Source organism: Eptatretus burgeri, chromosome 5 (assembly GCF_056783735.1).
Source record: "Eptatretus burgeri isolate ZD-2024b chromosome 5, Ebu_testis_v1, whole genome shotgun sequence".
NCBI classification, from domain to species: domain Eukaryota; kingdom Metazoa; phylum Chordata; class Myxini; order Myxiniformes; family Myxinidae; genus Eptatretus; species Eptatretus burgeri.
The window spans coordinates 110899495-110923609 of record NC_140965.1 but is presented as its reverse complement, the minus strand read 5'-3'; the positions used below and the strand labels follow the sequence as shown (position 1 = coordinate 110923609).

Here is a 24115-nt window from a genome sequence, read left to right as displayed (position 1 = left end):
GGTTGGTGGTGGTAGTAATGGTAGTAATGGCGGCTGGTCCAAAATAACGATAGTAAAAGAAAAACGGCTATCTAAAAGGGTCGCAGCCCGCATGAATGACATTTATTCCCTCTAAACAACGGGTTTGGGCCTAACTACACATATACTTACAGAGATATCTCACCGAAGGGACCTGAATGGTGGTTTGCGAATTTCGTCAACCACAACACTACCCCCTCCCCTTTTTACAGACTCGTCCCGAGTCGTCAAATTTTCGTGTGCCATCATGTGTAGTTTTCCCCTAGTACATTTTACCTACGGATCCCTGAGTGCGACATTCATGGTATTCGTGTCCCCAAAATAAATAACCTGAGGGCTGAGTAACTACCTAAACAAACTCACTCACACGGACGACTTAAATAAAATTGCCGGCGCTAAGACAGACATGCCGGGGGCGCACTCATATGTACAGTACATCTTAACCTTAACTTACAAATTTTACACTAAACCATGGCCCAGGATCAATGAGCTCTGCGAAAAGAAAGCAGTTAGCAGGGAGCCAGGCTGCTCGAATGCAGTCTCTGGCTCAAACAATGCAGGTGACAGGGAACGTGGCCGGCTGCTCACACGCAGTCCAAGGCCTTCCCTTTTGAACTGAACGCAGTGAACCACAACGGTGCATGGGCTGCACAAACACAGTCTCCGTGCCAGCTCAAGTGGCACACGCAATGAGCACAACGAATGGATGGATGAATGGATGCACGCAAACACGGTGCAAGGGCCGCCACTGCAGGCCCGTGTTGTAGCTGCCAACAGGGCAGTTCTCGCAGCTTGCAAACTGGTGCTTTCTGATCCTGGCACACATGGCAATGAACAGGGGGGGGGCAAAATTGAACGGGGCTGGTGAACAGGGGCAGTGGGCATGGCATGGCAAAGGTGATCAGGCAAACACAGCCCGCAGAAGAAGGCCGCTGCAGGCAAACACAGCCGGCAGATGAACTGGCCGGCACAGGCCTTGCAGAAAACAGCTGCAGACGATCCGGCCGTTACAGGCCTTGCAGCAACACAACAGCTGCCGATGAAGTGGGCCGGCCTTTGCCTTGCAGCAACGCAGCCAGCAGATGAAGCTGGCCAGCCTTTGCCGTTCAGTGGAGGTTGGTGGAGGGAGTGCGGTGGTGCTGGCCACTCGGAAGGCGGGCTCGGACCTACCCTACGGTCTCCCTCCCAACCTATCGCCTTTGCCTGTCACTGTCTATACCCACTCCCTTAATTTGTCAAACCCCAATTTAGCCCCAACTTTTTTTTTTTTTTTACTTCCCCACTATAAATCGTCCCCTAACCCCCTGTACCGTCCTTGTACGGCGAACCTATCCTGTCACCTAGCCTACTCCCAACCCCTACGTTCCCTTCCCGGAGGGGAACAAGGGAGAGCTAGCGTCCTGTGTCGAGGCCCAACGAAGCCTCAGGATGGCCTCCCCAGACTTCAGCGATCTATAACCAAAGTGGGTCCAGCGGCCCACAACGAGAGCGAGGGGATGGATGGTGCGGAGGGGTACATCTCCTATTCTACCCTATCCATTTAACTGTTAAACGACCCCGGGGCTTTCAACAAGCGCCTCTCGCTTAAACTATTGGTTCTATAAACCCAGATTCCCGTCGCCTGTGTTGGTGTCCTCACAATTTCGGGCCTCGCCCCCCAATTTTCTTTCCGTGCCCTCACACGGTCTCATGGCTAGGACGCGTGGCTCCCCTTGGCAGGCACGACCCTCTGCCGATTCTCCCGCTATGGCACCCCCGGGCACTACACTGCCTCCGAGCCTACCAGCTCCCTAAACACCGGGGAGTGCCCCCCATGGCACCTCCCCTGAAACGCACACGTGGCAGGCTGGCTTCCCGGGCCCCCTTCCGCAGGGTCACCCTGTGCCCACAACACTGCCCACACGGCTAATGGCGCCCCGGGCCCCCGCATCAAGCAGGCGCACCCGTGCCCACTACGCTATCCCGGCCCCCCATGGGCCCTTGTCCTACCACGGCCGACTAGCCTGGTGCCCGGGGTACCCACTCAGCGATACTCACCTTTCGCAGCCACGCTCCCAGCCCGTCAACAGGGCTCCTGCACCCCTCCAAACGGGTTTCGAGCCTACATTCACACCAACAACAAAACGACCTCCATTTTTCAATTTAACTAACCCCCTAACTCACTCTACACTGACCCCGGGGTCCCTTGGGCGGGAGTCACTCCTCCCCCCAATCACTCATCGCACCATGCATTCCCCATTCGCTCCATACACACAGACCCGCTGGCCTCACTCACTCACCAAGCACATGCACTCACCTCACAACTCTTCAGCACACACACCGCTGAACTCCGCCATCCTTCTAACTACCTCCCCTAACTCGTGCTCCCACGTCGTCCCTTAAACTATAGCACGTTCCATTTAACCTACGTAGCTAAGCTACGTCCCCTCTACACACTCACTGTCAGTCACTGTCTCCAAATAATCCCATTAATCAATTTCCCAACCTAAATCTCGCTACAATCCCTCTAACTAATCCATTCCACGGACTCCATGAGGACTTACCCCTGCCCCATGAAGTCGGTCTAACCAAGCTAACCCTTCCCCCTAACTAGTTTCCATCCTGTGCCCCGGTAAGGGGGTCTTCCACCCCTTGCCCGGGAATTCTGTGCACCCGAAAGTGAGGCTTGCTTTTTTTTTTTCTTTTTTTTCTTTACATGCGCAGCACCAGCGCGGCAACTCACAGCTCGCGCACTTTGCACCTGCCCGTGACGTCATGCAGCTGCACGTGTTCCTCGTCCCTCTTGGACGGTACCATCCGGCAGGGATACCCCTCCTGCCGGATTCCAACCCCACGTGCAGCCATGGCGTCACCGTGCGCATAAAAAAAACACAAGCCCCACGTCTCGAGAGGTTCCCCACGCGAACACATGTGCTTTGCCCGTTGGAGCTTAACACACACGATCGCGTGGAGAACCCGTCCGGTCCAAATCCATAATCCTGCCTAAACTTTGTCCGTCCGCGGGATCGGCAAATCCACCGCGTGCGTTTCCGGACCGGGACTTCACTCTCGCAAGCGAGCACGTGGGGGCCTCGTGCGTTGCACAGCACGGACCTCGTGCTCACTGCTGGGTGAACCCGGCACGGTCCCCGAAACAACTACAGCCGCTACTCGGCTTTCGTTCCTCACGTCGCCGTCGTCGCCATTCGACACACGCACTCCCGCGTGTTACGACGCTAACACACCTCACCACTGAACTCTCACCGGGAGACGCGGCTGCACGTTCACACATGCCCACCGACATCTCCCTTACACACACGGTCTCCCTTGCACTCGGCCGTTCACTCACGCATGCCATCTCCCTCGCACACGTGGCTCCACTCACTCACGGCCTTCCACTCACTCGTGCCATTTCCCTCACACAAACCATACCACTCACACACGCGGGGGCACTCGTCCGCGGTGCCTCACTCATACTGGCCGTTTCACTCACACACACGGCCTCTTCCACTTGCGGTGCCCCTTTTACACACGGCGTGCTGGGAAGCACGTACTCCGGCACAATCGCCACCACACCACTCACACACGGGGTCGCTTCCACACACGGGGACGCACTCACACCTTGCACCACACACACAGGGACAACCACACTGGGGATTCGTGTCCCCACAAGGGTCTCCGGGGCCTCTATACCCCCCAAGCTCTCCGTGCACCTGTCCACAGCACTCCTCCCCTCGACCTCGCAAAGCACGACCGAACTCACCTGGTCGTGACTCGCCTCAAGGGGGCATACTCCCTCCCCTCGTTCCTGGAGGAGGCCATCCAACTGCTCGCACCGGGTCTCTACCCAGTCCGCGAGCTCACCCCCATTATCCTCCACTACCTCCGTGTGTGTGTGTGTGTGTGTGTGTGCGTCACTTACCCCGTCTTCATCGTGTAGTCTTCCCTCTATTGTTCCCATCTCCCGTGTCTCTGCCAACTCAGTCACCTCTTCACCCTTTACCTCCCTTGTCTCAACTATTATTTCCGTCTCTTCCCTTGTTATCTCCCTCGTGCACGTCTCCGTCACCCCAATTAGTTTGTCCCTCTCGGTTACCGTCACTTTTTCCGTCACGACCCTAGCCCAACACGTCCCCCGAATTATTTTTTCACCCGCCTCCACCGCGGGCCCGACAGCCGTTGCACTCCCTCCCAGCTCATTCGCTCCCACACGTGGCGTCACCATTTTGAGCTCCGCGGTTACTGCCTTCATGCCCGCCTGCAGGCTTCGGCCCATGTTCCGCGTCTCACCCCGCAGCTCTTTCATTTCTTCCTTCATGTTTGTTTCCATCTTTTCGTTCATGCTTTTTATTTCGTTCATTTGTTGTGTATTCGCATCCATTTTTTCGTTCATTTGTTGTGTATTCGCATCCATTTTTTGTGTATTCGCATCCATTTTTTCGTTCATTTGTTGTGTATTCGCATCCATTTTTTGTGTATTCGCATCCATTTTCGCTGTCATTGCCGCCAGCATGGCGCATAGCTGGGCTATGTACGATGCACTCAGCTGAGCCGTTTCGGCAAGGATCGGGGGGTTTTGGTGGAGAGGGGGAGGGGAGGTGTCATACACCGCGGCCGCCGCCGCACCTATTTCGGGCTCTGGGTTCAGTTGGGGGAGTTCGTGTTCCTGCACAACCAACATTTCCTGCACGGGGTTTCCATCCTGGACCATGGATTCTACACATTCTACATCCATTTCTAATACCCCCGGCTCCCGCTCGCTTTGAGACGCCATCTTATTTCACGTAAAGGGTTAATTTAGCTCGCTCGTAATTTGGAGGGAATCGGGGGTCGCTCCTCTCACCCCTGGACCGATTCCCGTGAATTTAGCTGGAGACAGGAGAGCCGGTTTTCCCGTTCTCCGATACCAGTGCCGCGAGGAGGGCGATGAGTTTATATCGCACGACCTGACACCAGTGTTGCGGATTCGCACCCGCGGCGTGCGAACGGCCACGTAACTCGAATCGCGGCACGTCGCCCACCGGAGGGACAATCCCGTCGTGACCCTCTCGGACTAACGCCGGGAACTAGTCACGGGTGGGCCCTTTCGGCCTCACCACGATCGTGCCAATCGGCCCCCCGCGTGGGATAGGGTTGCTCGCCAAATTCGACCTACCTAAGTACCCACACGGAGGGTAGACCGGGCGATCGCACCTCGCCGCAGGTCGACTTCGGACACGGGCCACTTTAAGTGACCCGTTCCGTACTATCGGGATAACCGAGCGGTGTTATCGTCAACCTGGACGGTTCGATTAATTATCGGGCGTTTTAGCCCACGACCAACCCTTTACGTGAAGTAAGATGGAGATTCAATTAGAGAAAAGACGAAGCGAAACGGGAGAAACAGTTCAACATAGAGCACATTTATTTCGCGGCAAACGGAAAGCACACATATACAATTACACCAAAAGCAGATGTAAAAGAAGAAGAAACACAATAATGCACAAAAAGCAAATGTAAAAGCAAAACACAATGCAGAGCTAACCGACTACCGAGCACACGGCAACACTTATACAGTTTTACTTCACAGACGGCGCCGACAACACATATACTCAAAGCAAAAGAAAAAGGGACCACCCTCCACTATGAGGGGGGCAGATGGGCCTGGGGCCGAGACCGCGTCGGGCCTACCCGTCTGATGATGAGCCGCAAAATGGCGCTGGCGCCCCGACTCCGCGGGCCTCGCGGACAGTGTCTGGAATGGGGTGGGAACGGGGCCCCCTTCTCGCACTATCTCAGCGCGGGGGGAAACAGGAGGGGGTTGTTGATGCTCGGGGGAAGGAGGATATCTCCCTGGCTCGGGTCCCGCGACGAGCGTCTCCACCACGACCTTGGTCGCGTTACCGGCCTCTCCTCTCCGCAGCTCCCTGACTCTGACACGAGCACCCCCTCGACTGCCTTCGCCGCCGCCACCTCTCCAACTCTCCACAGCTCCGTCCCACTGCCTTCTCCGACTCCTCTCTTGACTGGCTCTTCCCAACTCAACTCCGAACTGCCTTCTTGGCGAGCGAACGCGGCCCTTTATAGCCCACGGGGCTTCGCTCCTTCACCTTCGACCCTTTACCTCTGACCCTTCACCTCCGGCTGGCTCCCCATTGGACAGAGGAAAAGTGGGCGTGAATGCTTTTTGATCCATGAATCTGCATATAGCGACCACACTCCGACGCACCTGGAGGCGGGGCCAAATCGCCCCACGCTCGCCGATAGGACGGAACAGAAGTGGGCGTGAGTCGTTTTTGATCCGATTGCTTCGGAAAGGCTTGTGTTTTCGCACCCCTGCTCGGTGCGCGCCCTGCACGAGTCCAGTATCGGTGCCCACAAGCGGCGCGGAAATGGCGGTGATGCGATGGTTGCGAGGGCGAGTTGTGACGGTAAAGGTCGTGGCTGTTGGTGTTGTTGTTGTTGTTGTGAAGCGGCGTTGCGGCTGGTGGTTGTTGTGTGATGGCTGTTGAGACGTGGTTGGTGGTGGTAGTAATGGTAGTAATGGCGGCTGGTCCAAAATAACGAAAGTAAAAGAAAAACGGCTATCTAAAAGGGTCGCAGCCCGCATGAATGACATTTATTCCCTCTAAACAACGGGTTTGGGCCTAACTACACATATACTTACAGAGATATCTCACCTAAGGGACCTGAATGGTGGTTTGCGAATTTCGTCAACCACAACAATGTATATATATATATATATATATATATATATATATATATATATATATATATATATATATATATATATATATATATATATATATATATATATATATATATATATATATATATATATATATATATATATATATATATATATACACACACATGTACAAGGTAGTTTTTTTAAGACAAGAAATAGAGTGTTTTGTTGGGAGGAATGGGGGATGTTGGGAAAGTGGGGAAGATAGAAATTGAAGGTAATGGGGAGAAAATACAAATAAACACGATCGTACACTGAGGGGAAGGATGGGTAGGCCTCAAGTACCCGGTAACACAAGGTCGACGAAAACTCACAAAATAGCACGATTTTTGAAACAAAACCGAACTAGGAACACACAGTAACATGTAGGTGAGAAAATAAACAGTTAAAACAGGACAGATAACGACCGGAAACTTAACTTTGAGATCGTCAGCAGAGAGCCCTGAAAGAGACCTGCCGACGCTCCAAACCCAGTACCGGAAGCCTGATTTTTTCAATATTGTTGTTGATTAACATGTTGATGTTAATGTTAAGCTTAATTATTAAATTAATGAATGCTAGCCTTTCCTCTTATGTGTTCATTATATTCATTTATCAAGTTGTGTGGGGGGGGCCGGGGTAACGAGACTTTGTAAACACCCTGTAGATCCCTGGCTTCCTTGCTAAGTTCCTCATTCTTCACTTTCACCCCCTTCTTATCTACTCCATGACATAATCTTCGCACTTCCACCAGTTCGTAGTCTTCCAGCACACACTCTTAGCTTCCTTCCTTTTTTGCATGCACACAACAAACACCAAAAAAAAAAATTAAAGTTGTTGAAAGATTTTTTTTTTTAATTGCTGAAAAAGTCAATCATAAAATTCAAACTTCATTCTAAGCAGAATCTCATCCATACAAACTATGAAAGAAAACCTTTAAGTGTGGAAAAACTCTCAAATTCGACTTTACCTTACTTTATCACCTGCAATCTTGTCGAGTGTTTCCAAGTGGCTACCCTCAGCAACCTTGACAAAGACAACTTGATGCTTGAATTGCCCAAGGCCTTGGAAGGGCAGCACTAAGGGTAATTCACAAAGGAGAGGCTTCAGTCGCTCCCTGCACAGGTTCATCGCTTCAATAGCACTGTCCGGTTTGGCAACAGATATAGAAATAATTAATACAGATATCGAAAGTTTATCTCCCTCTCTTCTTTATGACACCAACCTATAATTCAAACTCATAATCACTTTGGAACCAAGTATCAATTCAAAGATCATCAAGGGGATAAACAGTGTGAAAGGTTAACATACCAACAAATTGAAAGTGAAACGGATGCACAAAATTCAAAGAGTAGATGGGTGTCAACAACAACATTGCAATGAGGTACAACCTTCAAGGTATTGAGGAAATAACAAGATTTACAGACAAAGTGAGGCTATTCAAAGGAGATTAAAAGGAAATCATGTAGCGAAAGCAAGAGGAAGATTTTGACCAATAATGGGGCGGCTGAGCCCAAATATTCAAAAGAATTGTGCATTTTGTGATACAAGCACCAAATTTGGCACAAACGTCGATTAATATGTTGCGAACATTTTCAGATATTGGGCCACTTGAAATTCTCTCTTTATGTCCGCCATATTGGATTTCAAAATGGCCGCCACTTGAAATCTACATTTGCTATTATCTCTGGACGTAATGCAGCTATTGACTTGATTCTGGTATCTAAATGTATGTTAATGATGTACCTCGATGCTCTGACAGAGCTGGTCCCCTGGTTCCATGCACTGGATCACACCCACTATGCTAGGTGGATACCAGTGCACCTGAAGGACATGGCCGAACTCACCATCAAACACCCAGATGTAGCCAGTTAATTCAGGGAAAGCCACTTCACCGTTCAGAAAACACAGAGGGTGCTCTCTTCAATCCCGATTGACCAGGCACATGAGCAGAATAATGCCTGCATCAAAGGAGACGGTGGAGCAGTTGGGCTCACTGACAACCCTAGTGCCCTACGTCGCTGGATGGTTGCGGGACCAGAAGTTGCCAGGGTGATCGAAGAATTCCAGGATGGGAACCAACACTGGAGACGGCAAACAGCAGACACACGTCATCATGATCAGACGCCAAGTGTACAGGCCTCATTTGTGAAAGATGTTCGCTCTCTCGTCGGTGTCATAGAGGATATGGGCAACCCATTTGAGGAGGAGAGTCAGGATGTAGTCAAACTGGACACAAAGGAGATCGCAGATCCTGCTGCTGTGGAGACCATGATGAATGCCAAGAGGATTGGCCAAGAGCAGTTTGAGGCTTTCACCAGAGAGTGTCTGTTGGACAGAACAAAGGCAGTGGACGCACCCATTCCTCGTAACAAGCTGAAGGTGTTCAGCACTTCCACTCCAAGAAGCCAGAGCATAGGTCAGCAACAGCTCGCCTCCATCAAGAATGACCGTGAACTCTTCGCACGCCTGTACATTGGCTGCCAGACGAGGGATGGAAATCTTGAGGAGTTCTTTTGTCATGAGAATCAGGCATGTCCTCCTGCATTGTCTGATGGTGGAAGCATCTGCACTGGTACCAAGAGTAATCTCCTCACATGCTTGGAAGAAGTCTCCGATGCAAAGACAGAGACTCCTGTCACGACCTGTATTGTGCTTGATGGAGCAGCCATCGTCCAGATGCTGAAGCCGGCTGCATCAAAGACCTTTAAAGAGTATGCACAACAGATCTTCATCCCATATATGTCCACGAAACTGCAAACAGTGTCACGCCTGGATCTGGTATGGGATACTTACCTTGCTGATTCACTGAAAGGTAGTACACGTGCAAAGCGGGGACAAGGTGTGCGGAGACGTGTGGTGGCTGCCGCAGCCATACCAGGAAACTGACAGAACTTCCTACGAGTGGAGAGCAACAAGACCGAGCTGTTCAGGTTCCTCTCATGGAATGGTTTGACCAGGAGGACAAGCAACTCATCATTACTGATGGAGAGGCAGTGCTCAGCAAGCCACTACTGCCAGATCTGACCTCACTCGCCCCATGTAACCATGAAGAAGCTGACAGTCGGATGTTGCTGCATGCATCTCATGCAGTCAAGCATGGACACCATGCAATACTCATCCGGACTGTAGACACCGATGTTGTGGTGCTGGCAGTGTCCCTGGCACAGGAGTTGCAACCAGAAGACAAACTGTGGCTGGCATTCGGAACAGGCCAGAGTTTCCGATACCTAGCAGCACACGAAATAGCAGCTGGATTGGGACGAGAGAAGGCTCGTGCACTGCCAATGTTCCACGCTTTAACTGGATGTGACACTGTGTCTAGTTTTCATAGACATGGCAAGAAGACTGCGTGGACAGTCTGGACGGTACTGCCAGAACTCACTGAGGCGCTGCTGCTGCTGCCCTCTGCACCTCGTGACATACCAGACGATGCAATGCACATCATCGAGAGGTTCGTGATCCTGTTGTATGATCGAACCAGCAAATGCACAGACATTGACAAGGCCAGGAGGAAACTCTTCGCAAGGAAGAACAATATGCAGCTCATCCCTCCAACAAAGACAGCTCTGAAGGAACATATCAAGAGGGCAGTGTATCAAGGTGGACATGTGTGGTGTCAGATATTGCTGCCAGCACCAGAGCTCCCTCCACCAACCAACTGGGGTTGGTCAAGGACTGGAGAAGGACAGTACACACCTTACTGGACCAGGCTAACTGAGGCAGTTCACAGCTGCATTGAGCTGGTTTCTTGCAAGTGCAAGAAAGGGTGTGGGAGGCGCTGCAAGTGCAAAAAGGCTGCCCTTCAGTGTACAGCCCTCTGTGTGTGTGAAGGGGACTGCACATGACGATGAGTCAACAACATACATGTACTTGTGGCAATGCTGAACTTCTTAACACTAGTACGTGCCCGTAAAAAAAAATAAAAAAATAAAAAATAATAATAATAAATAAATAAACCACACAGGCCGTTTCTTCGCTCTCACGTGCCCGTACGTGCGTGACCCGGAAGTTCGATATTATTCACAGTTACGATTATTCGCAATTTATTTTTAATACCCAATTATTCAATTAGCGCCAACGTATTTTACCTTTTCGCAATGTCGTGGCAAGGAAAAACAAAAAGAGAAGAGAAGAGAGAGAAAAAATTTACTTCCTGGTTCGGAGCATACCAGCACTCTGATGTTCCTAAAATTTGTACACCTTCTAATATGAAAACGATCATAACTTGGGCCATTCTGTTTATCTATAAATGCGCATAAGAAATCGAGAAATTATTAGAATACACGAAGTCATCACTCTCCGGAAGCCCGTACGTTGTAACCCGTAATGGGGAACGTGGCTGTGCTTCCCTTCCCCATCGGCCACGCCCACGCAACAACGTGTCTTCCCATTGGTTTGGTAAATAAATGGCCATAACTTGGGAAGCACTTGTCCGATTAATATCAAACCTTGAAAAGGCACAACCTCAGGTCCCCAGCAATATACCTGGCAAGTTTCAATTAGATCGGACCAGAGGTTGTCGAGAAACAGCGGTCACACACACACACACACACACACACACACACACACACACACACACACACACACACACACACACACACACACACACACACACACACACCCACACACACACACACACACACACACACACACACACACACACACACACACACACACACACACACACACACACATTGGTGGAATTATAGATAGATGACACTGTTTATGTACACGTATCTTCAGTACCGGTATATACCTAGCCTCAGATACCAGTACATCTAGCCTCAAATACTAGATCATGTAGCATGTCAGTATTATACCTAAGACATTTACAGAACTAAGACATTCTTTTCAATGTATTGTGTTGAATCCAATATTTGCCAAGATAATTTCCAAATAAAATTATATAACAGACTGTGATAGATAATATCAAGTTGAAAATGGTACCATTGGATTCCTTGCCCCCAAAAACATACATTTAGATACCAGAATCAAGTCAATAGCTGCATTACGTCCAGAGATGTAGATTTCAAGTGGCGGCCATTTTGAAATCCAATATGGCGGACATAAAGAGAGAATTTCAAGTGGCCCAATATCTGAAAATGTTCGCAACATATTAATCGACGTTTGTGCCAAATTTGGTGATTGTATCACAAAATGCACAACAGGTTTGCTATGCTGCTACACTAAAAATGATGTTGATGAGGAACTTTTTAGTGGCTGAACACTTGTGATATACTGGATGTGGGGTGGGTGGCTAAGATCAAGAGGCAACCGAAGGATTTTGTTGAAAAAGCAGCAGGTTCTAGGTCTGGGCTTCACGAGAGGAAATGCCAAAAATTTTCAAAGCTTTCGACTTCACGACATAAAACATCAGGTGTATCAGATCAAAATGTTCGGGTGCACACCATTGCACTGTGTATGAAAGCATTGCATCCAATGAGAATCTGAAGAGTGTCAAGGAAAAGTGGCGTAGTGAAAAAAATGTCCAAGTTGAATCTACCCGAATAGACTGTTCGAGTCTTTCAGGCAGCACCACACCTTGGGATGTTACTGGTGGGTGGTAAGTGGCTCCAGAAATACTGAGTGATCACATCAGTTAGAGTGAAAAAAAAAAAAAAAAAAAAAAGATAGCAAAGTTATTATACAAGTTGAGATGCTGAATTATTCGATTACTTCTACATTAAACCGGACTTGCTGATCAGCCACCAATTCTAAAACTTACATGTACATTCTTAAACCCACTTGACTGACCTTTGAACCTCTAGTTCAGAGAAGAGGTGTGCAACCAGAACTGTGATGTGCAGCATGCAAGTAGGTACGATTGTACGTGCCAGATTTTTATCCTTCGCCAACACACATTCTTGCACCATCTGCATATCTGCAACTACCTTGAGGTGCATACACAGATGAAATATGAATTCAGATATCGAGTCATACCAAGCTGTGCTCCTCATTCTACACAGTGGTATCTTAAAGTGAACGTCTGCTCAACAACTCCACAGTGCCCATACAAAGACACCAAACCCATAAAACATTGAAAGAAAGCAAAACAATTGCAATTTGTTTTGATGCTATATATAATCACCTTTGGGTCTGTGATGGGAATCGCCACAAAATAGTTCGGCCTGAGCTTTTGTTTGTTCGATGCAGCATTGCTTTTTCCATGCTTTTCCTTTCTTCTTTTGCTGGAGGTCTGTTTTTCAACTGACCACAATAACAAAATTCCAAAAACATTTAAATATGCCTCTGTAGAGTCGTGTTTTTAAACCTTTGGACACAAAATGTGCAGGTACCCCTCAATTTACTCTTTTTTTTCACTCTACTGTCCAAGTATAACAAAACTGACATTTAACGGAACATTTTTCGATTTATGTTCAAAATTTTTCGCAACAATGAAATTAAAATACTGTACATTGGAGCGCTATGGAGGAAATTTCAAACAGCGCTCCACTCCTTCAGTGAGCCATGTCACAGCCATGCGTATGATGCATCTTGCACAGCACCAAGAGTCAGTCGACCCTTGTTCGCCATCTAGTGCCTCTTGTTGTAAAGTGCTCCATCATTTAAAATCGGCTGTAATCTTGCTTATCCCTCAAGATGTCAAGCAAGAGACCTTCCTCAAGCTCAACTGCTATTCCAGAAAAACGTTCTTACCAACATATAACACTGGACATGAAGATGGACATGAAGCACAATGAGAATGGTGATAAACTCACCGCCATTGCCCGTTCATGGTGAGTAAAAATACCTTGAAAAGGTTAAGGATTTCGTATTTATTTAGCATCAAGTCGGATTTATTAAAGCAAATGTCTTTTCATTTCAGGTTATTGTTAGTGTCACACACTTGCAACAGTATTTTCTTATGCCATAGAGAAATAAACAAGAAAAATGTAAAAAAAAAATATAGGAGTGAAATCTCAAAAAAAACAACCACACAAGGTCAGAACGACACCATATTACGACACCACAATCCTCTCACGGATTACCATCACACCATCTTTTGACATTTTACTTTTGTCGTGGGATTGTGATTGATGAAGAACAAAAATGAAGATGAAGAATAACACCACATTATGATGCCACAATACAACACAACACGATTCTCCTCTGGTTTACTATCACGATATCTTGTGACATTATTCAATCACAATCCCACAACAAAAGTAAAATGTCAAAAGATATCGTGATGCTAAACCAGAGGTGAATTGTGGTGTCGTATTGTGGCATCGTAATGAGGTGCTATTCTTCATTGTTGTTCTTCTTCTTCATCCATCACAATTCCACAACAAAAGTAAAATGTCAAAAGATGTGGTTGTAATCCATATGAGGATTGTTGTGTTGTAATGTGGTGTAATTCCTTCCTTGTTTGGTTGTTTATTTTGAGATGTCATCCCTCTATATTTTTACATTATTTTTAATGTTTTTTTCTTCTTTCTGCAAATTTTAAAGTAATAAAATGCTTCATATTTTATATATTTTGTTATGGATTAAACCAGCCTATGTTATTAAGGTGCAGACCACAATATGGATTACACATCCGAAATGTGATTATCGTTTTAAAGAAAATAAAATAAAATGCTTATTGTTTTATATATTTTGTTATTTTGGTTTGGTTAAATCCATTTATGTTATTAAATTGTTTTAATAGGGGTTTTAGTTTATTTGGGGGATGGTTTGGACATGTATCGCTTTTGGAATGGTGCTATCCATCTCCCCACACCCCCACCCACCCACGATCATGGCCTTGGTTTGTCCACATTTACGTTCAATTTCTTCTCCAAATAAAACGATTAATGTTTTATATATTTTTAAATTTTGGGTTCAGTGCACTAGTCCAGAGACAAGTTTTAGAGATCTCCCGATGTGGTATTTCAGCGATGTATTCCGGCGTCTTTTTAAGTCTTGGTAGTTCAGAAAACTAAACGCTCAAAAATTAAAGTTATTGCTTTTAAATGCTTGACTTCACCCTTTAGAGGTTTATAAGCCTATCTTTGTGTACACATTTGAATGGGCATGCCTGGTGTTGGCTTAATGGTTAAGGTAGTGGGCTTGGGATCCTAGGGTCCTGAGTTCAAATCCCGCTCAGCTGTTGAATTAACACCAGGTGGGGTTGACTCTGCCTGTTATCCTTCCGAGGTCGGCAAAATGAGTGCCAGCATGCTGGTATACTGTGTCGGAGTGGAGACCCGTCCAGGATTGTTCCCAATAGCCAAGGAGACTGCTTTGGCGGCACCAACGCTCTGCACAGAGTATGGTCCTAATGGAATGGATGGATTTGAATGGGCGGTCATCTTTTTCCAGTATCATCCCTCTACATGGAGTACTACCGTATTCCATTATATTACGTTAGGGAGACTGAAAATTTTGGGTCAGGAACGCATCCCCTTTTTAATACCTTTAAAATAATTGGAAAAGTGTTTTCGATTGACGCTTTCTCGGTTTGCATCCCACTTTCCAGAAACGCGTCCCTTTCGTAAATTGAGGGATACCTGGATATGTAGTTACACCACTACCATTTCACGATGACAACACTTGCAATCTGTTTTATTGACATTTCTCACACTCCAAGGATCTATATATATATATATGGTATTCACCTCACTTTACATAAGTTACAAAGACTGTGCAAGGCACGAGACAGAGGCAAGAATTTGGAATTTGACCAGAATTCCAGCCAAAAGGCTATTATTTTTGAAAGATACCAGTGGGATATATGAAAAAGGTTAAACCAAATAACTTTTCAGATTCCCCTGAAGTATGGTTGCAACAAACACAAAGTGCAACTCTTGATGATTGCAGACCTCCATTCTAAACACCAAATAGGCAGAATCCTGTTGCGTTAACATGCAATGAACAAAAAAAGGAGCAATGGGTAACCTTACTTGGGAATTCTGCCCAGATGTCTGTATTTCTGAAAGGCAGCTCAGCAAGCAGTGCCATAGACTCCTTGAGTGCAGCAGCCGATCCTGGTGTTTTGACCTGACATTTCCTTTTCTTCCTCGTTTTCTCTGGAATCAACATCTTTGATTTTCCCAGTGTCGACGATGCGTCTAAACAAGCATGATGGACCTTTGACACCATGTTGTCAAGTAACCAACATGAGACAAACATATTAGAAGTCATACACAAAATACTGACTCCGTTTTGACACCACCCCTCCCCTCTGTGATGCCCGGTGAAACTTAGAGAGAAGACCCGCCCCCCCTCCTCCAGAATAGCCTTCCCTCTCACAAGGGTATAAAATATCTCTGCAATTATGTATTCAGTGCACAATCATGATATCTGGTAAAATACAAGACAATACGAGACTTGAAATGACAATCTGCCCCAGAATGGTCGGCAGCAACGTACATAACCCCTTAGCAGCAGTGTTGATTGTGGCAAGTTTCTGCATATTGGGCATTCGTGAAATGGATTGTCACCTAAAATGGCTCACAAAGCTTCTGGAATAGACTGAAAACACATGCAAAAGTACCTGATATAAACGGCTGTGCCTGTGCACAACAACAGAGTTCACCCCAAAAAGTTGAGATCTTGCAGCTTTCCGTACTGCAAAATCCAGAAGACATGGGCCGGTGCAAGGCCCGTAGGATCATGGACGGGCGTGCTCCACCAAAACCTCTGACAGATGGCTATCACTGAATGGACTTTGAACTTGTGCATCGAGACGGATCTCGGCACCACGAGCCCTGCATCGAGACGGATCTCGGCACCACGAGCCCTGCATCGAGACGGATCTCGGCACCACGAGCCCTGCATCGAGACGGATCTCGGCACCACGAGCCCTGCATCGAGACGGATCTCGGCACCACGAGCCCTGCATCGAGACGGATCTCGGCACCACGAGCCCTGCATCGAGACGGATCTCGGCACCACGAGCCCTGCATCGAGACGGATCTCGGCACCACGAGCCCTGCATCGAGACGGATCTCGGCACCACGAGCCCTGCATCGAGACGGATCTCGGCACCACGAGCCCTGCATCGAGACGGATCTCGGCACCACGAGCCCTGCATCGAGACGGATCTCGGCACCACGAGCCCTGCATCGAGACGGATCTCGGCACCACGAGCCCTGCATCGAGACGGATCTCGGCACCACGAGCCCTGCATCGAGACGGATCTCGGCACCACGAGCCCTGCATCGAGACGGATCTCGGCATCACGAGCCCTGCATCGAGACGGATCTCGGCACCACGAGCCCTGCATCGAGACGGATCTCGGCACCACGAGCCCTGCATCGAGACGGATCTCGGCACCACGAGCCCTGCATCGAGACGGATCTCGGCACCACGAGCCCTGCATCGAGACGGATCTCGGCACCACGAGCCCTGCATCGAGACGGATCTCGGCACCACGAGCCCTGCATCGAGACGGATCTCGGCACCACGAGCCCTGCATCGAGACGGATCTCGGCACCACGAGCCCTGCATCGAGACGGATCTCGGCACCACGAGCCCTGCATCGAGACGGATCTCGGCACCACGAGCCCTGCATCGAGACGGACCTCGGCACCACGAGCCCTGCATCGAGACGGACCTCGGCACCACGAGCCCTGCATCGAGACGGACCTCGGCACCACGAGCCCTGCATCGAGACGGACCTCGGCACCACGAGCCCTGCATCGAGACGGACCTCGGCACCACGAGCCCTGCATCGAGACGGACCTCGGCACCACGAGCCCTGCATCGAGACGGACCTCGGCACCACGAGCCCTGCATCGAGACGGACCTCGGCACCACGAGCCCTGCATCGAGACGGACCTCGGCACCACGAGCCCTGCATCGAGACGGACCTCGGCACCACGAGCCCTGCATCGAGACGGACCTCGGCACCACGAGCCCTGCATCGAGACGGACCTCGGCACCAAGAGCCCTGCATCGAGACGGACCTCGGCACCACGAGCCCTGCATCGAGACGGATCTCGGCACCACGAGCCCTGCATCGAGACGGATCTCGGCACCACGAGCCCTGCATCGAGACGGATCTCGGCACCACGAGCCCTGCATTTTTATTTTGTACACAAACATGAAAAGAGAAGAGGGTGCAAAACCAGAAAGGAGGTGGAAGAAGACAGAGACCTCTCTCAGAATGGTCCTCGATCTTTCAAAGTGTAAATGGTAGTTCCATATCGGACACGCCGTCGTGCTTGATGGCGTCACATGACTATGGCATTTCTCCCCCCCCAACCGTTATGTATTTTGTGTACGACCCCTCAAACAAAAAGTGAGCATATGCCGCCACTGACGTATCAACACAAAACAAACCAGGCACAACAAATCCCACCCATTTATTGACGAAGTTATGAGCGAAAAACGATTTTCACCTTTTCGTGACCTGACCTTGACCTTTGACCTAATTGGACCCAAAAGTTAATGGGGTCGTCTGAGGTTCATTACCCACCTGTGGATACAATTTGACAGTGTTTAAGCCAGACATTTTCCTGTAAAGTTGTATCTTCGTAACCATGTTTTAGTTTTAATGGAAAATTTGTAATTTTAACAGATGACCATGACCCCCAAAACTTCGGACCCTACCGATCTTCACAAATATGCATTTTTCACGATAGGAATGGGTAGGATTATAAGTGACAAATAGAATACGGTTCACGATAAGCTTAGTTTGAAGTAAATCAGATCATTTTTGACGAAGTTATGAGCGAAAAACGATTTTGATCTTTTCATGACCTTGACCTTGACCTTTGATCCAATTGGACCCAAAAGTTAATGGGGTCATCCAAGGTTCATTGCCCACCTGTGGATTAAATTTGATAGTGTTCGCAACAGCCGTTTTGCCGTAAAGTTGCTTACAGACAGACAGACAAACAAACAAACAGACAGACAAACAAACCGGACGATTACAATATCCCGCTCCCTCCCTCCGGGGGTCGGAATAACTAGGAAAGTTCTTTGATAATTATCCAAGTTGGGGGAAGAGAGAGACAAATCTGCAGCATTCGAAACATAAACGGCAACCGTACGTCAATTCACAGCCATCGCGGGCATTCGACATAAATACGGCGTCAGTTGAATGGAAAGGCGATTGTGACGTCAGACAATAAACAATATGTATTGTTTATTGTAAACAATGAGGGCATGCAGCTTTACCTCGAACATCTTGCCCGGATTTCATCCTGCCCACGTCCACAGCACATCCTTTCTCCTTCTCCATCTGCATGGAAATATTGTTCTATTATCCCTCGTTATACCTTCATCTGTAATCTTTAAAATTCCCTTTCACATCGCTCGCTCCACCCCCATCGACGACAGCGACAGGCGGAAGTGAATATCACCAAACATTGCGAAGATGGCGGCTCTCCCTTGACAACATGAAATATTAATTAATCTGTTCTCCTTGAAACGTCCCGATTATTACCCTAGCCGATAATTAACCACAAACCAATACACACTACGGTGTATAGAGTTAAACCAAACGAGGATTCGAAAAAACGTCGATCAACAGTACTGACGCGAACTATACCGATCGGAAAACAAAAACAGTAGGAAATTCTTCAGCTCCGCTCCCGCCCAAAGCGAGACCGATAGACTCCAAAATAAATAGTTTCCGTAAATATCGATGGAGGAGATAAGCTCACTCGTCACGTTCACTCCCTGCCAAGCCCTTTCTCAAAAAAAAATTCAACATTCTCGGACTACTTGTTGGGGTTGTTTATTATCCCCCACCAACAAACGAAGTTGGCGGGGGATATAGATCATCCTCCAGTGCGTCCGTCCGTCCGTCCGTCACATTTCGTTTCCGGAGCTTAACTACAAATCCCCTCAAGATATATTTACAAAATTTGGTACACATATCAAGCAAGTGGTGAACTGGTGCTTTTTGATATTTTCTAATTGATTGGTCACATGGTTTGGCAGCCATGTTAGATTCAAGAAAAATATTAAATAATGTTTTCTCTGGAATCACAAACCTAACGAAGCGAAAATTTGCAACTATCATCTTCCATCATTTCTGCATACATAATAAAATTATGATGTCACAAGTCACATGCTTTGGCGGCCATCTTGGATATAAAAACACACCTCATCCGATTAACACGAAACTTCACACACGTATGTGCTGTATCACGTGATTGGGTTTTCGTATATCATGACTCGCCCGCTAGGGGTGGCAGTGATGTACATTCGGACGCGCAATAAAGCGGATTTGCTGCTACGCTCTCGTCCTCCATGTTCCACTGCACCTCGGACGCCACAGTTGGCTGACGAGGATGGTTGATCGACGAGTCACGGCGCACGGACATGGACCCGTTTTCGTCGGAGACGACTTCGAATTGTTTTCGGAACAGTTGGGGTGCTATTTCCACGCGAATGATGTGGTCGACGAGAGCAAACAGAAGTCGATCTTGCTCGCCTCGCTGTCGGCGGAGCATTATCGACTGCTGAGTGATTTGGTGGCACCAGACAAGCCCAGTGGGGATGCGCTGTCATTTCGGGACATTGTGCAGAGGATGAAAGCACACATGGCGCCGGAGAAGTCATTACAGCTGGCTTGATACCAGTTCGATCTCCTCGCGAAAGGTACAGGGGAGCGCGTTGCTGATTTCGTGGCGCGGATTAAGCATTCTTCCGTGGCCTGCAAGTTCACGGCAGAAGAGCGCCAAGCTCGGCTCAGAGATCGTTTTATTTCTGGTTTGCAAGATGCGAAAATGGTTTCCACGGTTCTACGGCTGAAGGGTGTACTGTACTGAAGTGGAAGATGCTTAGCAGGCAGACACGAGCGGAAGGACAGTCGAGCCGAGCTGTGTTGTACAAATGCGAGCGCGGGCGTACTCTGCCCGGCGGCTCCCCTTTATTCCGTATTCGGCACACTCACGAGCCGGGCGACTCCAGTATTACTACGACGCCTCAGACGGCGCGCACACCCTATATCCCTTGCAGCTACGATAACCACCACGACCACTCCTCCAATCATCACGCCCATCATGCATCATCACCATGCCCCTCCCCGTGGGCCCGCAGACTACACCACACTCCTCCCTCCTAAAAGTATGATTATTAAATGACCACCAATATAAGAAGCATTATAAGGTCTTCGGTATAACAATCAAGAAAATAAAATGAAAAATAGCGAAGTATAATAGCACACCACATCATATAATGTGTCGATGCGAGCGAGTGGAGCAGCAAAATGAGAAGCACAGCAGCACTACGCAGCAAAAACGCCCCCAGGCGGCCCATGCTGACATGCCCCTCCCCGAGGTCGTGACGACCTTTCGAGCCAACCTCCCCCGGCCCCATCAAACGCCTCTGGCCCACTCCCCCCAGGCAGACCCGACGTAGATAAACATTCCGAGGCCGGAAGCCCGCCGTCTGGAAGCCGTGGCGCCAGCCTTGATCGACCTTGGCCGGGGGCGCTGAACAGCGCCGCTGGCTGTATGCATTTAATGCTCCAAAACAACTCACGCACCACAATCAGTTGAGACGCCAACGCCCGTCCCAACGGCCTTGAGCGAACACAGAGAGCTGCGCTCGCAATCAGAGGTGGGGGTAACGCCGACCAGGGCACCAATCTTGGTCCTGAGTCGACCTCCGAGACCCACACGGCCGCTAGACGGGAGCAACTCCACTTAAACCACACTGCAATCATAGGCTCGTTATAAATCACTACGAACATTATGCGAAGCATTGCAAATTCATTTTTCCGTACAGCGCGCTTTTTTAATAAAATCCCAGCACATGACAAAGCAATTACCTGTGGCCTGGGGCAACTGGAGGCCAATAAACCTTCTTTATTCGCCCCCACATCACATTGATCATAACACCAACTCCATTGACTGATCCCCGCCAAATCCACTTTCACATGAGAACTGCTGGCATTTATTTCAACAACGTTAAACTGCATCACTAGAGCAAGGAAAAACATATATGCCCTGAACAACAACCCACAACCCACATCACGAGTCCGTTTCTTGGTTGCCGACTTGATGTTGTGACTCGCGACTCCCTCTAACGCCACGGGCTCACCGCCACCTGTTGAAGCTGCCTGAACAACACCGATGCGCATTGCCTCACGAACCCTGCCGAAGCGCGGGAACTCATCGCGAACGAAGCGCGGGAACTCATCGCGAGAGCTGATATGGCTCTCGCCGCTCCTGGAGCGCACATCACCGCCGCAGGCAGCAACAAACGGTGGCTCCTGCTGCATCGACGCGGCCCCCGCCGCCAGAGCCTCGCCCTCGGTACTCGACGAAGGTCTCGAAGAGAGCACTGGCACATCTGGAGGCACGAACCGGAACCCGTTCCGACCCAAAAGGGTCCGGCTCGCCGGGTCCGGCTCCTGCTCCGGCTCGCCGGCATCATCATGCCCCGGCTGCAGGCTGATCTCCAGGTCACTGGGGTCCTGCTGCGGTGCCCCTTCGCTCCCGGTGCGACCGTGCTGCGGTGCCCCTTCGCTCCCGGTGCGACCGTGCTGCGGTGCGTGCCCTCGTCCCGCACCGCTAGGCGCGCGAGCACCCTGCGGCACTTGAGCCATTGCGCGGACTCCGAGCTGCGCGACCTGCGGCACTTGCGCGGTCACCGCGTGGCCTTCGGGATTAGCCGCCATGCTCCAGCTGGAGCTACTCATTACGTCTTGGCCAGCAATGGCGCGGACATCCGTGAATGTCTGCTCGACAGATGAAGCAGTCACGACCGCCGAGTCGAATGTGATGTCGGTCAACCATAGGATGGCTGCTCGCAGACCAGAAATAAAACGATCTCTGAACCATGCCGGACGCTCCTCCGACGTGAATTCGCACGGCACAGCCGAATGCGATGCGCGGCGGCTCCCCTTTATTCCGTATTCGGCACACTCATGAGCCGGGTGACTCCAGTATTACTACGACGCCTCAGACGGCGCACACACCCTATATCCCTTGCAGCTACGATAACCACCACGACCACTCCTCCAATCATCACGCCCATCATGCATCATCACCATGCCTCTCCCCGTGGGCCCGCAGACTACACCACAAAGGGTGAATCCATTACATTTACCTCGGCGGTCGACACTGCTGCAGCTGTCGAGCAGACTCTCGGAGATGTTCAGGTCATCACCGGCCACAGCATGCCAGATGGCCCGGGGGCCGACGCGGTGTCGCGGGCGCCCCGGGACGCACGCACATCCTTCGTTGCGGGTCGGGGCCTGATGTCGCCGCGCGGCCGCACGAGCGGCGAGGTGACCCCGCGGACGTGTTTGGGATGCGGTGGTCGACACCTGCGCCGTGTGTGCCTGTTTAAAAGCACCGTGTGTTTACATTGTCACAAGGTGGGCCATCTGAAGCGTGTGTGCCGAGGGTCGTTGGCCACCGTTAAGGTCAGGGACGGCAATGTGCGAGGCGACCTCGGCGACCCCGTGCGAAACCGGCAGCCGTTGATGGGCCTGTTTTCAATTGGCCCTGCGGCGGCGCGCCCGATGACGGAAGTCGAAGTGAACAACACGCCGATCATGTTTCAGGTTGATACAGGAGCGGCAGTGTCGATCATCGGTGAACAGACCGCACGTAGACTCAACGACCTGAAGCTTATCAGGTCCGACTTCACACTGTTCACGTACACCCGCGAGAAGATAACGCCAGTCGGGATGGCAGACGTGTCTGTGCGGTACCAAGGCCAGGTCGCTGTGCTTCCGTTGTACGTCGTGCGGGGGAGGGTCCGTCTCTCCTCGGCCGAGACTGGCTGACCCGCATCAGGCTAGACTGGGCCGCCGTTCACCTTGTGCAACCCATGCTGAGCCAATGGGAGGATCAGTTGGAGAAGATTCTGCAAAGACATCAAGGTTTGTTTTGCGACGACCTTGGGAAACTCAAGGGCATGGAGGCAAGGCTCTTCCTGAAGGAGGGGGTGGTTCCTCGTTTTTGTAAATCACGACCGGTGCCGTATGCCCTGCGGAACAAGGTCAAGGGTGAACTGGATAGGCTGGAGGCCTGTGGAGTGATCGAACGGGTGTCGTACTCAGATTGGGCCACCCCGGTCGTCACGGTGCTGAAACGGAATGGAGACGTCCGATTGTGCGGGGACTTCAAGTCCACGGATAACCCGGGCTCAGCGTGGAGCAATATCCATTGCCGTCAATCGGTGAAATATATGCACGATTGGCGGGGAGTCAATACTTCACGAAGCTTGATCTGCGTGATGCATATTTTCACCTGCCGATGGATCCCGGGAGTAGCGAGCTTTTGACAATCAACACGTGTCAAGGACTCTATCGATATACCCGACTCTGTTTTGGAATTGCTTCGGCCCCGGCCTTGTGGCAGAAAGCCATGGATCAGGTCTGCATTGGCCTGCCCGCTCAAACCTACCTGGACGATGTGCTCATTGTGGGGAAAACGGCGGACGAGCATCTTGCGAACATTGCCCAAGTGCTGACGAAGCTGGAAGCGTGCGGCCTGCGCTTGAACAAAGACA

General features: G+C 49.8%; 1 pseudogene across 1 annotated transcript in view; it reads right to left on the bottom strand.

Annotated features, from left to right (window-relative positions):
* LOC147027155 (uncharacterized) overlaps window positions 1-19024 on the bottom strand; it is a 32820-nt pseudogene extending 13796 nt beyond the window's left edge. The window contains exons 1-5 of the transcript XR_015058709.1: window positions 18815-19024; window positions 15592-15759; window positions 12795-12913; window positions 12461-12597; window positions 7679-7847 (exon numbers count right to left, since the gene is read on the bottom strand). The product of XR_015058709.1 is annotated as an uncharacterized LOC147027155 (transcript). The remainder of the gene's footprint in view (window positions 1-7678; window positions 7848-12460; window positions 12598-12794; window positions 12914-15591; window positions 15760-18814) is intronic.
* Window positions 19025-24115: the final 5091 nt, after the last annotated feature.